This window comes from Rhincodon typus, chromosome 3 (genome assembly GCF_021869965.1).
Source record: "Rhincodon typus isolate 14 chromosome 3, sRhiTyp1.1, whole genome shotgun sequence".
NCBI classification, from domain to species: domain Eukaryota; kingdom Metazoa; phylum Chordata; class Chondrichthyes; order Orectolobiformes; family Rhincodontidae; genus Rhincodon; species Rhincodon typus.
Window position 1 is genome coordinate 103,368,116 of NC_063334.1, and position 16,649 is coordinate 103,384,764.

The 16,649-nt window shown below is 43.1% G+C and overlaps 1 non-coding gene across 1 annotated transcript; it reads left to right on the plus strand.

Annotated features, from left to right (window-relative positions):
• The first annotated feature begins 8,412 nt into the window (after window positions 1-8,412).
• On the plus strand, window positions 8,413-8,519 carry LOC125482856. The gene has a single exon (XR_007261829.1). It is a non-coding gene; the product is annotated as a U6 spliceosomal RNA (small nuclear RNA).
• The last annotated feature ends 8,130 nt before the right edge of the window (window positions 8,520-16,649 follow it).

A 16,649-nucleotide genomic window follows, 5' to 3' on the forward strand; every position in this document is an offset into this window, starting at 1 on the left:
GTCACCGGACCCGAAACGTTAACTCTGTTTCCTCCTCCACAGATGCTGCCAGACCTGCTGAGGTTTTCCAGCAGTTTTCAATTCCTCTCTGGCCACAAGAGAGGTACCAGAGGACTGAAGGACAATCAATGTGCTACCATTATTCAAGAAGAGAGCAAAGGATAAACCAGGAAACTACACTACAAGTCTAACCTCAGTGATTAGGGAAATTATTGGAAGTAATTCTGAGGGATATTTAATCTGCGCTTGGACAGGCAGGGATTCATCCAGAACTGTCAGCATGGTTTTACAGGAAGGTCATGTTCGACCAACTTGCTTGAATTTCTCAGTGGTGATCATGTGTGTGGATGAGGGCAATGCAGTTGATAGAATCTACTTGGGCATCAGCAAGGCTTTTGGAAAGATCCCAATAGTGAACATACGACCCTATTGATTTCAAGAAAATTTGACTAATTGGATCCAGAATTGGCTGAGAGACAGGAAGCAGACGGTGATGGTTGAGGAATGTTTTGTGATTGAAAGCCTTTGACCAGTGGGGTTCTGCAGAGATTAGTGTTGGGATTTTGCTATTCGTGGTATATATAAATGATTTAGATTTGAATGTAGGAGGGTCGATCAGTAAATTTGCACATGATAGGAAAATTGGCAGGGTGGTAAATAATGAGGAGAGTGGCCTTAGATTACATGTAGATGAATTGGTTAAGAAGGCATGTAGGAGATTAACCTTTATCAGCTGGAACTATACAAAAAGTTGGTAAGGTCACAGATGGAATATTGTGTGCAGTTCTAATCCACAAAACCAGAGGGATTTGATTGTACTGGAGACAGTGCAGAGAAGATTTACCAGGATGTTGCCCCTGGGCTGGAGAGTTTTAGTTATGAAGAGAGGTTGCACAGACAGGGGTTGTTTTCCTTAGAGCAGGTGAGACTGAGGGGAGCATGATTGAGATGTATAAAATTGTGAGGGGTAGACAGGAAGGAGCTTTTCCCCTCAGTGGAGGGATCAATGACCAGTGGGCATAGATATAAGGTAAGGCAGAGGAGGTATAGAGGGGATGTGAGGAAATATTTTTCACCCAGAGGGTTTTGGGAATCTTGTACTATCTGCCTATAAGGTTGGTAGAGGAGGAAAGCTTCATAACACTTTAGAAATACTTAGATACACACTTTCGACTGGAAGACATATAATCCTCTGGTCAAATCCTTGAAAATGGATGACAATTTTTTACTGGCGCAGGATCAATGAGCCAAAGGGCCCTTTGCTGTCCTGTAGACCTCCATGATACTGTGAAGCCAGTACTGTTCTGGTTTGAGTCCCACACCAAGACTTGGTGGCCGAGGATGTTAGGTTCACAATGTGTCCAAACAGCAGCGCGCAGTAAAAGCAGCAGAGATTCCCAGTTAACCATGTGATTGAAGGACTTTAGGGTTTCTGCCATTGCTAGCCATTGCTCCAGACATCACTATGGATGTACAAGTGCATGATGTCACAGTAACATGACCTCCCTGTGTGAACCGTGACCCATCACGAGGCGAAGGCAGCCTCATCCTGGTTCCACAAAACATCACCCCATTTGCTGATGATCCATCCAAGGTACACTCAGTAGTCACCTATTCCCCCAGATCTCAGGCTGTCTCCAGATTGCAGTAGGGAGTTGCTGATTCTCCTGCTATCCCCTATTCACAGTCTGCCCGTTAGCATTGAATTTACATCAGCCCTTTTCCCAATTTATAATAATGAGATCCAACCACTATAGCATCTTCCAGCAGCTACATCAGGTGGACAGCGCCAACAATATCCAAATCAGGACAATTTGAAATGTCACCTGACCTCTTAAACTTGCTTGACCTGTCTGCTGTGCCTCTGCATTTTAGATTTCCAGACCAGCGGAAGCAATCTCACGATCTACTCTGTGGCTACAAAATCATCAATGTTTCAATGAGATTGCCTCTCATTCTTTCAAACTCCCAGAGAATAAAGGCTTTATTTATGCATCGTCTCATCACAGGACAAGCCTCTCACCCCAGGCACCTGTCTAATGAACTTTCACTGTGCCCCCTCCAACATAATATCCTTCCTTAAAACATGGGGACACAGTATTCCAGATGTGGTCCCATCAAATCTCTCTACTATTGTAGCAAGACCTCTTTACTCCTGTTCACCAAACATGCCTACCTGAAGGCCAATTTGCCATTTGCCTTCGTAATCACCTTTCAAAAAAATACCAGTTTTTCATATTAGTTGAAAGACGATATTATCACTCTTTATGGGATTCTAATGTAGAGTGTGTCAAGCTCTTTTCCTTTCCCTGTAACCCCCTCATCATATATGACGATGGGTCACGTCAATACAGCACTACTACTAGTTACACTGCAGAAACCTGCAAAAGGCAGCGTTGGGTCGGGCAGAGCAGCAAGCAGTTGAGGGAAGCAGAGGGTCGGGCAACACACACGATGCAACAACTGGGGGAATCAGTATACTGTAGACAGCGCAGCTACCTGCCAAAGCGGTAATGGTTAGAAGTGGCTGTGGATGGCATGAGATGCCATAACTCACACATTCCAGCTTCACCGGGCAGAGCTGTGGCCGGATGGGTGGGAAGAAATCCAATGCTGGCAGCACTGTAAATACCTTTGGCATTGAACATCTTTGCCACTGGCTCTTTTTAGGGCTGCGTTGAGTGATGTGTGGAATATCAGTTTGTCACTCGCAAATGTCACCAATATCATAAGGTCACCAATGCCCTGTACAGGAAAGCAAATTAATTTCTAAATTTCACAACAGAGCCATGCTTCCAGAGCTGTGGGATTGGCTGCCATCACAGGTACACACCCATGGCGATGACTGCTTCCTGGAATCAGCCATGAATGATATGGGTTTTTATTCTGGATTGTGGGCTCATGAGCTGGGAGTTCAGAGTTGAGATTCCCTGATTCTTCAGTGAAGGAGTTAGCTTATCAGAGAAAGTTGAGCTCACATTCATGGATGTTACCATCTGACATGTACCAGCCTCACCACATCATCATGGCTAATTTCTGATCCACTTCCAGTACGGTTCGACACGTTAATGCTGCTCATTCAATGCAGTGCTGCTGCAAGGGCACCATGCACCATTTTGGGACAGGCACCCAGCTCATGGAACGACCCAGGCTGCTTATCAAAACTGCTCACTGTTAAAACCTCTTTACACTGAATTGTCACCCACGCCGCCCATGAGCATTTAGAGGGTCTTCATCACTCTGCCCCTCTCACTATGTCTCAGGGCAGTCTCAGGTTCTGCAGTCCCAGGGTGGAGGCAATCTGCCCTGCTACTGAAGGCCCAGTAGCCTTGGAGTTTTAGTCGGGTGACCCCAGGGCTGTTTGTGTCTGGAGGGCCCAGACACCAAACGTAACCTGCCCAGAGGCAGGGCACCTTCCTTGCTTTAAACTACCAGTGGCCTGAAGGGAGTAGGCAGGGTGGAGGGAGAAGACTGGCCCACCTTTGGAGAATTCAGGGGGAGTACCTGTGAGTGGTCCTTGCCTTCCCTGCGAGGAAGGGAACCTGGAGTGAACTCTAGGTCCCTCATCCCTCTGTCATCTTGTTCCTTGGTGCTGCTGAGCACCTGTAAGTACACAGGTCCATGCATAAATCTGCCTGAATCTGAGGAGGTTGCGAAGGCAATAAGATGATCGCATGCTTGAGGCAGCAGGCTCCTAACCACACTGCTGTGGTCCTGTGTCAGCATGCTCAAAGTCCCTAACAACCTGCCTGCTGCCGTTTCCTTGTGCCTGATGATGAAGTCCTGAATTATTAACACCACTGGATCCTCTCATGAGACTGACCAATGCCAGCAAGGGATCTTGATCAAATGGGTCAATGGGCTGAAAATGGCAGATGGAGTTCAATCTGGATAAATGCAAGGTATTTTATTTTGGTAAAACAAACAAGGGTAGGACTTGTACAATTAATGGCAGGGCCTTGGGTAGTGTTGTAGAACAGAGGGACCTAATGGTTCAGGTACATAATTCTTTGAAGTTTGTGCCACATATAGACAGGTTAGTTATAAAGGCATTTGGCCAGCACACCACTCACCCCTCATACAGCATTGCTTGTGAGCACAGAGCTCACATCCCTGTCAATGTGACACCATACCAATTACTGCAGCCAACCACACACTCTTTATGCCTCGCCAAACCTAAGCAATGGGAGGCAACTCACCCAATTCTGTCATAGTGACACATGTTCTGGCCTCAACATGAGCGAATATCAGAGGACCATTAAAAGATTTTGAGGAGATGGTCCATTGAATCATCAGCACCAATGCCACAGAGCCAGTGGCTGGCGCCCAGTATTACCAAGGCCATTGAGCATGATGCTAGGTTGTTGCCTTGTGCAAGTAATCAACTCGCACCCCACCCTTACCCTGAAAGCTGCCATGACTTGGAAACTGCATATGGAATAGCTACTATGGACATTTTGCATTCTTACTGAATACCCCTTTCATCATCCTTCCCTGCCCTCATCCACAGTTACCCCCCACCCCCACCCAACACCTGGCACTGGGTAATATGTAATGTCACTGGTCTAGGAATCTAGAACCTCAGACTAATGTACAGGAGACATTGGTTTGAATCTCACCTTAGCAGATGGTAAGGTTTGAATTTAATAATATCTGGATTAAAAGCTAATTCCTTTTCTATTCATTTTGTGGGACGTGGGCATCACTGGCTGGCCAGAATTTTTTGCCCATCCCTAGTTGCCCGTGAGAAGGTGGTGGTGAGCTGCCTTCTTGAACCGCTGCAGTCCATCTGCTGTAGGTTGACTCACAATAGCGACTATGTAGCTATTGATAATTGTCATAAAAACCTATATGGTCATGTGCTGAAGGGATAGAAATCTGCCATCCTTTCCTGGACTGATCTATGTGTGACTCCAAACCCACAACAATGTTGTTGATTTATAACTGCCCTCTGAAATGGTCCGGCAAGCCATTTAGTTGAATCAAACTGGTACAAAGACTAAAGAAAGAATGAAACCAGACAAACCATTTGAAATGACCTAGGCACCAGAAATGCAAATGACAGAGACCTTTTTACTCTGCTGTTGTCTGGGGGTTTATGACAAAATTGAGAGACCTCAATAGTCTCACAGACTATTCAAGCAAAGGTCTGACATAGTCATACTCATGGAATCAAACCTTACAATGGCCCAGACAACACCACCACTATCCCTGGGTTATGTCCTGTCCCGCCCAGCAAGGACATAACCAAGAGAGATTGTGGCACAATAGTAAACAGTTGGGAGGGAGATGCCTTGAGAGTCCTCAACATTGATTAAACATTCCATGAAGTCACAGGTCAAACATAGGCAAAGGAAGCTCCTGCTGATTATCATGTATTGTCCAACTTAGGCTGCTGAATCAGCATTCCACTATGTTGAACATCACTTAGGGGAAGCAAGGAGGGTGGCAAAGGCACATCATGAACTCTGGATTCCGGGTCCATCAGCAAGAGTGGCTCAGCAGCAGCACTACTGACCAAGCTGGTTAAGTCCTAAAGGACACAGCTGCTAGACTGTGTCTGCAGCAAGTGGTGAGGAAACCGATGAGAAGGAATACCTCCCATCATGGTGTGTGGCTCTAACACTGTGCTAAATGAGACAGACTTGAACAGATTTAGTTATTCAATAGTATGAATCCATAAGTTGCTGTGAATGATCAGCATCAGCTGAATCGTATTCAGTCACAATCTATAACCTCATTGCCCAGCACATCCATCAATATACCAGCGTTAAATAGGGTTAATTGATCCCGCAGATCTAAGGTTGTAGACTTGCTCGCCAAGCCAGTGTGTTTGCAAATGTTTCATCACCCTGCTAGGTAACATTGTCAGTGTGCCTTCAGTGAAGCATTGGTGTTCTGTCCCGCTTGTTATTTATATGCCTCAGTTTGCTGGGGTGGTTGGCATCACTCCAGTTCTGTTTTTCAGTGGTTTGTATATTGGGTCCAGTTCAATGTATTTGTTGATGGAGTTCCAGGTGGAATGCCAGGTCTCCAGGAATTCCTGGCTTCACAGAAGGCGCGCTGATGATGTTACCTGGCAGGGTGACAAAACGTCTGCAACCAAACAGACGGCTCAGTGAGCAAGTCTACTACCTCGTCCACAACCCGAGCTACAAATCTTCTCAAAAGCTTTGAACCCAGAGATCTAAGTTCTATAGTCCTGCTTCTGTAGTCCAGTCGTGAATGATGATGGACAATCAAACAACTCACTGAAGGAGGAGAGTTCACGAATATCTCCATCCTCAACGTACATTCATGCTAAAAACAAGGTTGATACATTTGCATTCACCTTCAGACAGAAGCGCTGTGTGTATGATCCATCTCAATGCATTCCTGGGGTTCCCAGCATCACAGGTCAGTTCGTTCAGTTCATTCCACGTGGTATCAAGAAGGGTTGGAGTCACTGGATACTGCAAAGGCTACAGACCCTGTAAACATTCTGTCAATAGTACTGAAGATGTATGCTCCAGAACATGTCAATACAGCTACAACACTTGTATCTACCTGATAATATGGAAAATTTCCCAGGTATGTTCTGTGGACAAAACAACAGGTCAAATCAGTATACTCAATTGTCAATAAAGTGATGGTAGGGATCTTTCAAAAGTACCATTAAGCAGTGCTTATGAAGGAATTACTGCTCACTGACCCTCAGTTTGTGTTTGGCTAGAATCACTGAGCTCTTGACTCATGACAGCCTTAGTCCAGATGTTGAATCAAAGAATCCCTTTAGTGTGGAAGCAGACCATTCAGCCCAATGAGCCCACACCGATCCTCCGAAGAGCATCCCACCCGGACCTATCCCTGTAACCCTGCATTTCCCATGGCTAACCCACCTGGCCTGCAGACCCTGGACATTATGGGAAATTTAGCACGGCCAATCCACGTAACCTGCGCATCTTTGGACAAAATGTGGACAAAAGGACTGAAATCCAAAGTTGAGGTGAGAGTGACATCAGCATCTGACTCTATCTGGCAACAAGGAGCTCTAACAAAACTGGAGTTAATGGGAATCAGTGGCAAATTCTCCTCTGGTTGGAGTTATATTGAACACATAGGAAGATGGTTGTAGTTGTTGGAGGTCAGTCGTTTCAGCTCCAGAGCATCGCTGCAGGAGTTCCTCAGGGTTTTGTCCTAGACTTAACCATGTTCAACTGCTTTATCAATGACCTTCACTCCACCATAAAGTCAGAATTGGAGATGTTCACTAATGATTCACAATATTCAGCACAATTCACTACTGTTTAGATACTGAAGTAGTATGTCCAAATATGATGAGACCTGGACAATATACTTTCGTCCCACACAAGTGCCAAGCAATGGTCAACTCCAGGAAGAGAAGATTGAACTTAATCGCAATTTACATGCAAAGACATTACCATCAGTGAATCCCTAACTACCAACATCCTGGGATTACCATTGACCAGAAAATGAGCTGGCCCAGCCATATAAATACTATGGCTACAAAAGCTAGTCAGCTGTTAGGAATTCTGCAGTGAGTAAATCACCTCCTGGCTCCCCAATGTTTGTCAGCAATTTACAGAGAGGGAAGTGGTGGTGTAGTGGCTATGTCATTGGACTAATAATTCAGACTAGCATAAAAACAAAATGGGAAAGGTGACCCAACCATGGCTAACAATGGAAATGAGGTAAAGTATTAGATCCAGGAAGGGTGTACAAATTGGCCAAAGAAAGCTGCAGAACTGAGAATTGTGAGCAGTTTAGATTTCAGCAAAATGGATTGATTAAGAGGGGGATAATGGAATAGGTAAGTAAGCTTGCAGGGAACATACAAACTGACTGTAAAAGCTTCTATAGGTATATAGAAAAAGAGAAAAAGATTACTGAAGACAAATATAGAAACAGAGGAAGCTATAATGAGGAACAAAGAGATGGTAAACCAATTAAATACATATTTTGGTTCTGTCTTCACAAATATCATCCCAAATATGTTGGAGAATACATGGTTTAGTGAAAGGGAGGAATTGAGAGAAATCAGTATTAGTAGAGAAATGGTATTGAGGAAATTAATGAGGAAATTAACCTACATCCCTCGCTATTAAAGAGGTGGACTTTGAATTAGTGGATGAACTGGTGGTCATTTTTCAAGATTTTGTAGTCTCTGGAACAGCTCCTATTGTTTGGAGGGTAGCTAATGTAACTCCACTATTGAAAAAAGGCTGTAGGAGAAAATGGAATCATAGACCAGTTAGGCTGATATTGGTAATAAGGAAGATGTTAGAAATGAATAATAGCAGAACACCTGGAAGACAGTAGCAGGATTGGGCAGAGTCAGCATGGATTTACAAAAGGGAAATCATAGTTGACAAATCCTATTGGAATTTTTGGAGGATGTGAGTAATAGAGTAAGTGTTCACTTCAGCAGCACATATATTAAAATTGGAACAAGACAGAGAAGATTAGCATGGCCCCTGTGCAAGGATGACATGCAAATTTGTGAAGTGTTCTATATTTTATGGTGAAAACGACAAATGCTGGAGATTACAGTGGGTCAGGCAGCATTCATGGAGAGAGAGCAAGCCAACATTTTGAGTCTAGATGACTCTTCTTCAGAGCTGAAGTGAAGGCCCTGTAGTGGCGCAGTGGTAGTGTCCCTACCCCAGGACCATAAGGCCTGGTTTCAAGTCCCATTTGCTCTGGAGGTGTGTAATAGCATCTCTGAACAGGTTGATTAGGGGAAAAAAACAAGTGTATGTAGTACAGGTGACAAGAGAATGTGGTTTACTTGGACTTTCAGAAAGTTTATGATAAGGTCCAACATAAGAGATTAGCATATAAAAATAAAGCACATGGAATTGGGGGTAATGTACTGACATGGAAAGATCGCTAGTTGGCAAACAGGGAATGAAGATTAGGAATAAATACCTCTTTTTCTGAGTGACAGCCAGTGAGTTGTGGAGTACTGCAGGGATCAGTGCTTGGACCCTAGCTATTTATAACAAATAATTTCAGTGAGAGCTATCTCCAAGTTTGTAGATGACACAAACTGGGATGGGACGGTGAGCTGTGATGAGGATGCAGATTTGAGACAAGTCAAGTGAGTCGGCAAATGCATGGCCGATGAAGTGTAATGTGGACGTATGAGGTTATCCATTTTGCTAGCGAAATCAGGAAGACAGATTATCTGAATTGCAATGGGTGGAAAAGGGTGAGGTGAACTGAGACCTGGGTGTCATTATACTCCAGTGGCTGAAAGTAATTATGCAGATGCAGCAGGTAGTGAAGAAGGCAAGTAAGAGGTTGAATATAGGATCAGGGATGGCTTGCAATAATAGTGAGTTGACATCTGGAGTATTCTGTGGAGTTTCAACCTCCTGATCTGAGAAAGGATGTTCTGGCTATGGAGGGAGTGCATGAAAGTTTAACGTGACTGTTTCCTGGATGATGTATGAAGAGAGATGGGATAGACAAACATTGACAGTGCCTGGAACACCATCAACTTGGTGAAAGACGCTCTTTAGTTTGCCTGAAATTTATTGGTTTTCCAGAGCAAGGAGTTGACCTTGACCAAGTGTTGCAGATTGGCACATCGCAAGGTTCAGTGCGTGCTGAGGCATGCAGTAAAACTTAGGGCGGCTGCTACCAAGGCACAGTGGGGAAAAACCACCATCTAATGTCTTTCTGCCAAAGTTAAATGGGGCTCCATTCAATTATCTGGACCCTCCCAATGTCACAAATATATGTAAATATAGTCTTGTACAAGTAAGAAATGCCTTTGGTTTGTTTGTTGGATAAAGTCAAACTCCAATGTTTGTTTGCTTCTTCATATGCTATTATACAGAACTAAACTACAGTGACTATGTATGTGTACAAAGACATTTTTATGAATAAAGTATATTTTTGAAATTAAAAAGAACAATTAGGATTATATTCATTGAAGTTTAGAAGAATGAGGGGAATCTCAAGGAAACTTATAAAATTCTAACAGGACGAGACAGGGTAAATGCAGAACGTACCTGATGACCAGGGAGTTCAGAACCAGGGGGTGATTGTCTAAGGATTTGGAGTAAATCATTTAGGACTGAGATGAAGAGAATTTTCTTCACCCAGATTATACTCAGGAGGTCTGAGTGAAGGATATCTTAAAAGGACTTAGGAAGATTTGCATCAATATAGCAGGGAAAAGGGAGCCTGCAGAAATACTGGGAGGGATTTGGAACTTTAAAAACAAGACAATCTTTCTGATAAAAATGCAATGTAATGTAAAAATATGGCTTGGGGCTTTTGGTTAAGATGTTGAGAAAAAAATGCCGCTTTTATAGTTCAGCTTACTCATTGCCCACTAAATAATATCCAGTCAATGTTGATTTTTGTTGGAGTTAAAGCTTTAAAAGGTGAAATCTTGCACAGTTCCTTTATATCAGTCACTGGGAAATGACTAGCTCTTTTTAAAGGCTTTCTGTATGAGAATCACAACAATAGGAAGAACAGCTTTAGTGTATCTCTTCAGTTTCATGAGCATATAAAAGAGATTAAAATTCAGTAAGGGTAAAGATTATCTTAAAAGCCAGCAATTTCTATCATTTAGCATTTAACTCACACCACAATAACTCAGTGGTCTTCAGAACAAGGAAGAAAGAAGCCATGTGTAGGTTTGGGCGACAGACCTAAGTCTCTGGGCAAGAATCCAACCAATACAAACATTAAGATTCAGATAAAGCAACAGCCCTTTCTTTATTAACAGTAGGTAGAATCATTTCTACATTGTGCACCTGCCGGGAAACAATCTATTTTTCAATATAATGCTCAGAAATTAATTTTCCAAATCTAAAAGTGATTCAACTATTGATGAGACAAAAATAACAGTGCATTAATTGATACACATTTCAGATTTCTGTTGATCTCTTTTGAAAGGCTTCCTACAGCATACAAGTCTAGGCTTGTTACAAACTCTAACTGATCTTGCTTCCGGGTAGATGCCAAGGATTCCAGATCCTGGCAACGTGACAGTGTGCTTTCTTTGTGTTTTACAGTTGATGGGCTCAAAGGTAACAGCATGCTTGCACATGGAATGATGTGAAAACAACAACCTCAAAACTCAAGATGCGAAGTGAATAGGGCCCTTGATATAGAGAACAAGTACCAGTTGAAGGCTGGAGGATGAAGCCAAAAGCTTATTAGCAGATTCTGGGCAGTTAGGGCTCAGGGAGCTGTCAGATGCAGCTAAGACTTGGGGTTAGGGCTAAGGAGAAGGCCAGCAAGTCCAGTTGAGGCTCAGAAGAAGGCATCAGGTACTGAGGTGGTAGTAGAACATTGCTGGCTCTGTGCTGCTGACTGCTGCGACAGAGGCAAACCTTTTGAGCAGTAGTATTCCGATCAGAGTAGCTAAAGAGTCAGAATCATGTCTGAGAGTCGGTGCTATAGTGCAGCCTCAGAAACCTGGGGCGAGGGACCAAATCACTGGGAGGTGAGCAGTCACTGAGACAATCCAAGTCACAGCAAATTCAGAGGATGGATCTTTGGAAATAAACAGCTGAAATCCCTCAGGAAAAAAATGTATTAGCAAGATCTTTTCAACTCACTGTGATTACTGATATCCACTGTGGTGTGCTTGAACACAGTTTTTGTTATTGCACATTTATATCAGGTAACTCTGGATGCTAAAGCATAAAAGAGATATTGTAAATTGTTACACCTTTGTGAATTTATATAGTAAAATTTGTTTATAAACAAAGTACCCAGGATTTCAAATTTAGCATTTTACTAAACAAAACGTTACTGGTCCTGAACTAGAACAGGAATCTGGTCTAGGGTGAGAATACACTAACTCTTTAGCAGACAAGTTTAGTGCTTCTGTCCCATTTGCTAATATTGTTCAGTAAGCCAGGATCAAAGATAACCCTCTGCATCTTTTCTTTAGTAATGTCAATATTCTTAAACCCACCACCCCTGTCACTCCATTCTTTTCTCCAATAGCACACAAGGACTCATGGCTATTTTTGAGGCAATCGTTGGAAACATTATAAAACAAGGAGGCCTTTCAGCCCCTAGTGGCTGTTCCACAACTGAATGGAATCCAGATTAATCTTAACTCCATGTTCCCGCATTCATTCCATATCTCTTAATTACTTATGCCTTTTTTTAGGGATGCATTATCTCTCCACCTATATATTCTGTGCCTCTCTCCACTTCACCTGACAAAGGAGCAGTGCTATGAAAGCTTGTGATTTTAAATAAACCTGTTGGACTATAACTTGGTGTTGGGTGACTTTTGACTTAATTAAATGTAGGCTGCCTTGTTGAATCCTAACCCTGACCCTATCGTAGTCCTTGTAACAGTTGATGTGTCAACCTGTTTTTGAAATTTTAGCAGAAAGCACTCAGTTAAAACTAGACTAATGCAAATTGTGCATGGAAAGTGACATTAATTTATTACCATATATCAAATAATTCAAATATAAGCCATTGGCATGTTTGCTATGATAGGGAATATTGTGCAAGTGCAAAACGTGCTACTCATTGCAAAAGTGCAGCAAATGGTGATACGGACAGGTCACCTCAGCAAGACAGATGGGCTCAGGAGAACAACTTGACATAGAGAGGGGAGAGAAGTGTAACAAATCTTAATGCAACTATCACTGCTACAGTACTGATGGGTACAAAACAATATGGATAGTGAGAAGTTCAATCAAAGCAGGTAGGGCAAAAGCAGTGATGTAGTAATGCATCTAAACAACTCCAAATCTGAAAAAAAAAATTAGGTAATTTTTACTTCTAGTTTCCATTTTAAAAAAAAAGGATTAATAGGTTTGGAGAATTACAAACAATTGTCATCTGAACTGAAGAACTGCCAACACTGTATGGGGTCCACTACTTTTTGTCATTTATATAAATGATTTGGAAGTGAATGGAGTTATGGTCAGTAAGTTTGCAGATGACACCAAAATTGGTGGGGTAGTGGGTAGGGAAGAAGGTTATCTCAGAATACAACAGGATCTTGATCATATGAGCCAATGGGCCGAGGAGTGGCAGATGGAGTTTAATTTAGATAAATGTGAGATGTTGCATTTTGGTAAGGAAAACCAGGGCAGGACTTATACAGCTGATGGTCGGGTCCTGGGGAATGTTTCCGAACAATGAGTCCTTGCGTGCAGGTGCATAGTTCCTTGAAAGTAGCGTTGCAGGTAGAGAGGGTGGCAAAGAAGGCATTTGGTATGCTTGCCTTCATTGGGCAGTGCAGTGAGTATAGGAGCTGGGATGTCATACTGCAGCTGTACAGTATAATGGTGAGACCACTTTTGGAATACTGCATTCAATTCTAGTCTCCCTGCAATAGGAAAGATGTTATTAATCTTGAAGAAGTTTAGAAAAGAACAGGGTTGTAAGGTTTGAGCTATAGGGAGAGATTGATAGGCAAGGGCTTTTTTCCCTGAAGCGTCAGATTGAGGAGTGACCTTATGGAGGTTTATAAAATCATGAGGGGTGTGGATAGGGTGAATAGCCAAGGTCTTTTCCCCTGGGAAGGGGAATCCAAAACTAGAGGGCATAGGATTAATGTGAGAGGGAAAAGATTTAAAAGGGACCTGAGGTGCAACTTTATCCACGCAGAAGGTGGTGCATGTATGGAATGAGCTGCCAGAGGAAGTGGTGGAGGATGTTACAGCTATAACATTTTAAAGGCATCTAGCTGGGTAGATAAACAGGAAGAATTTAGAGAGATATGGGCCAAATGCTGGGAAGAGTGTCTAGATCAGTTTAGGATGTCTGCTCAGCATGCACAAGTTGAACTAAAGGATCTGTTTCTATGCTGTATCTCTCTGTGACTCTATGTACCACCTCCATCTTTTTGGATTACCTTTGAATACTTCTAGAATGTATGTGATAAAACTATGTAGGACTCAAACATTAAAGAACACAGAGCGACTCACAGTGCCAATGACCCAGGTTTGCACATTCTCCCCGGGTCTGCGTGGGTTTCCTCCAGGTGCTCCGGTTTCTTCCCACAGTCCAAAGATGTGCAGGTTTGATGGATTGGCCATGCTAAATTGCCTGTAGTGTCCAGGGATAGGCAGGCTAGTGAGGGGGGGTTAGCCATGGAAAATACAGAGATAGGGTAGGGGCGTAGGTCTGGATGGGATGCTCTTCAGAGGGTCGGTGTAGACTCAATAGGCCAAATGGCCTGCTTCCACACTGTAGGGATTCTATCTAATGCTGTGCAATGCATCATGCATTTTATAGCATATTGCTCTATACTCTTATTTTTTCATAGGATGCATGAATCGCAAATGTGGCCAGCATTTGTTATCCATCCCTCATCTCTGTGGCTTTCTTCACAATTCAAGAGGGCAGGTTGGAATTTCACATTGCTTTAGGCCTGAGATCACACGTAGGCCAGATCAAATAAAGAAAGCAGGTTTCTTCTCCTAAATCACAGTTCTGAAGCAAATGTGTTTTGTTAAATAACGAGGTTAAAGAATAGGTGCTACAAGTGAGCTAAATTTAGGTTTGGGTTGAGGTCAGGAACAAGAAAGGAGCAAATCACTTTGTTGGGACTTTTTTACAGAGCCCCTAATAGTTGCAGAGAAGTGGAGGAGCGGATTGGGAGGCAGATACTGGAAAGGTGCAGAAGTCACAGGGTTGTAGTCATGGGTAACTTCAGCTTTCGAAATATTGATTGGAAACTTTTTAGTTGTAATAGTTTGGATGGAGTGGATTTTGTCCAGTGCGTTCCGGAAGGATTCCTGACACAGTATGTAGATAGACCAACACGAGGAGAGGCCACCTTGGTTTTGCTGCTTGGCAATGAACCGGGCCAAGTGTTAGACCTGTTGGTAGGAGAGCATTTTGGCGGTAGCGATCATAACTCTGTTACTTTTACAGTAATCATGGAAAAGAACAGATACATACAGCAGGGTAAGGTTTATAATTAGGGGAAGGATAATTATAATTCTGTTAGGCAAGAACTGGGTAACATAAAATGGGAACAGATGCTGTCAGGGAACAGCACTATAGAAATGTGGAAATTGTTTAAGGAATGCATACTGCGTGTGATCGATATGTTTGTCCCTAGCAGGCAGGGGAGATGCGGTCGAGTGAGGGAGCCTTGGTTCTCGAGAGAGGTCAAATGACTAGTTAAGAGGAAGAAGGATGCTTATATAAGGTTTAGAAAACAAGGATCAGAAAAGGCTCTAGAGGGATACAAGTTAGCCAAGAAAGAGCTGAAGAAAGGGCTTAGGAGAGCTATAAGGGGGCATGAGAAAACCTTGGCAGATAGGGTCAAGGAAAACTCCAAGGCTTTTTACATGTACGTGAGGAATAAGAGAATGACCAGAGTAAGGGTAGGGCCAATCAAGGATTGTAAAAGGAATTTGTGCACTGAGCCTAAAAAGATAGGAGAGGTCCTTAATGAATACTTTTCTTCGGTATTCACAACTGAGAGGGACCTAGTTGTAAGGGAGGACAGTGTGAAACAGGCTGGTAGGCTAAAGGAGGTCAATGTTAGTAAGGAAGATGTGCTGGGAATTTTGAGGAACTTGAAGATAGATAAGTCCCCCCCAGGCCTGATGGGATTTATCTAACAATTCCATGGGAAGCGAGGGAAGAGATCGCAGGGCCTTTGGCGATGATCTTTTCATCCTCACTGTCCACGGGTATAGTGTCGGAAGATTGGAGAGTGGCAAACGTCATTCCCTTGTTCAAAAAAAGGAATAGGGATAACCCTGGAAATTACAGGCCAGTTAGTCTTACTTCAGTGGTGGGCAAATTATTGGAAAGAGCTCTGAGAGATAGGATTTATGATCACTTGGATAGGCACAGTTTGATTCGTGATAGTCAGCATGGATTTGTGAGGGGTAGATCATGCCCCACAAACCTTATTGAATTCTTTGAAGTGGTGACTAAACATGTGGATGAAGGTAGAGCAGTAGACGTGGTATACATGGATTTAAGTAAGGCGTTTGATAAGGTTCCCCATTGTAGGCTCATGCAGAAAGTAAGGAGGCATGGGATAGGGGGAAATGTGACAGATTGGATTCAAAATTGGCTGACCCTTAGAAGACAAAGGATGGTAGTGGATGGAAATATTCAACATGGTGCTCAGTTACGAGTGGTGTACCACAAGGATCTCTTTTGGGTTCTCTCCTATTTGTGATTTTTGTAAATGATCTGGATGTAGAAGTGGAAGGGTGGATTAGTAAGTTCGTGGTGGGTCAAGTTGTGGATAGTGTGGAGGCCTGTTCTACGTTACAAAGGGACATTGATAGGATGCAGAGCTGGGCTGAGAAGTGGCAGATGGAGTTTAACCCTGAAAAGTGTGAGGTGATTCATTTTGAAAGGACAAATTTGAAAGCAGAATACAGGGTTAACGGAAAGATCCTTGGCAGTGTGGAGGAGCAGAATGATCTCGGAGTTCAAGTCCACAGTTCCCTGAAAGCTGCCACCCAGGTGGATTTAGTTGTTAAGAAGGCGTATGGTGTGTTAGCTTTCATTAATAGAAGGATTGAGTTCAAGAGCCACAAAGTTATGCTCCAGCTATACAAAAGCCTGGTTCGGCCACATCTGGAGTATTGTGTCCAATTCTGGTCGCCTCATTACAGGAAAGATGTGGAAGCGTTGGAAAAGGTGCAGGGGAGATTTACCAGGATGTT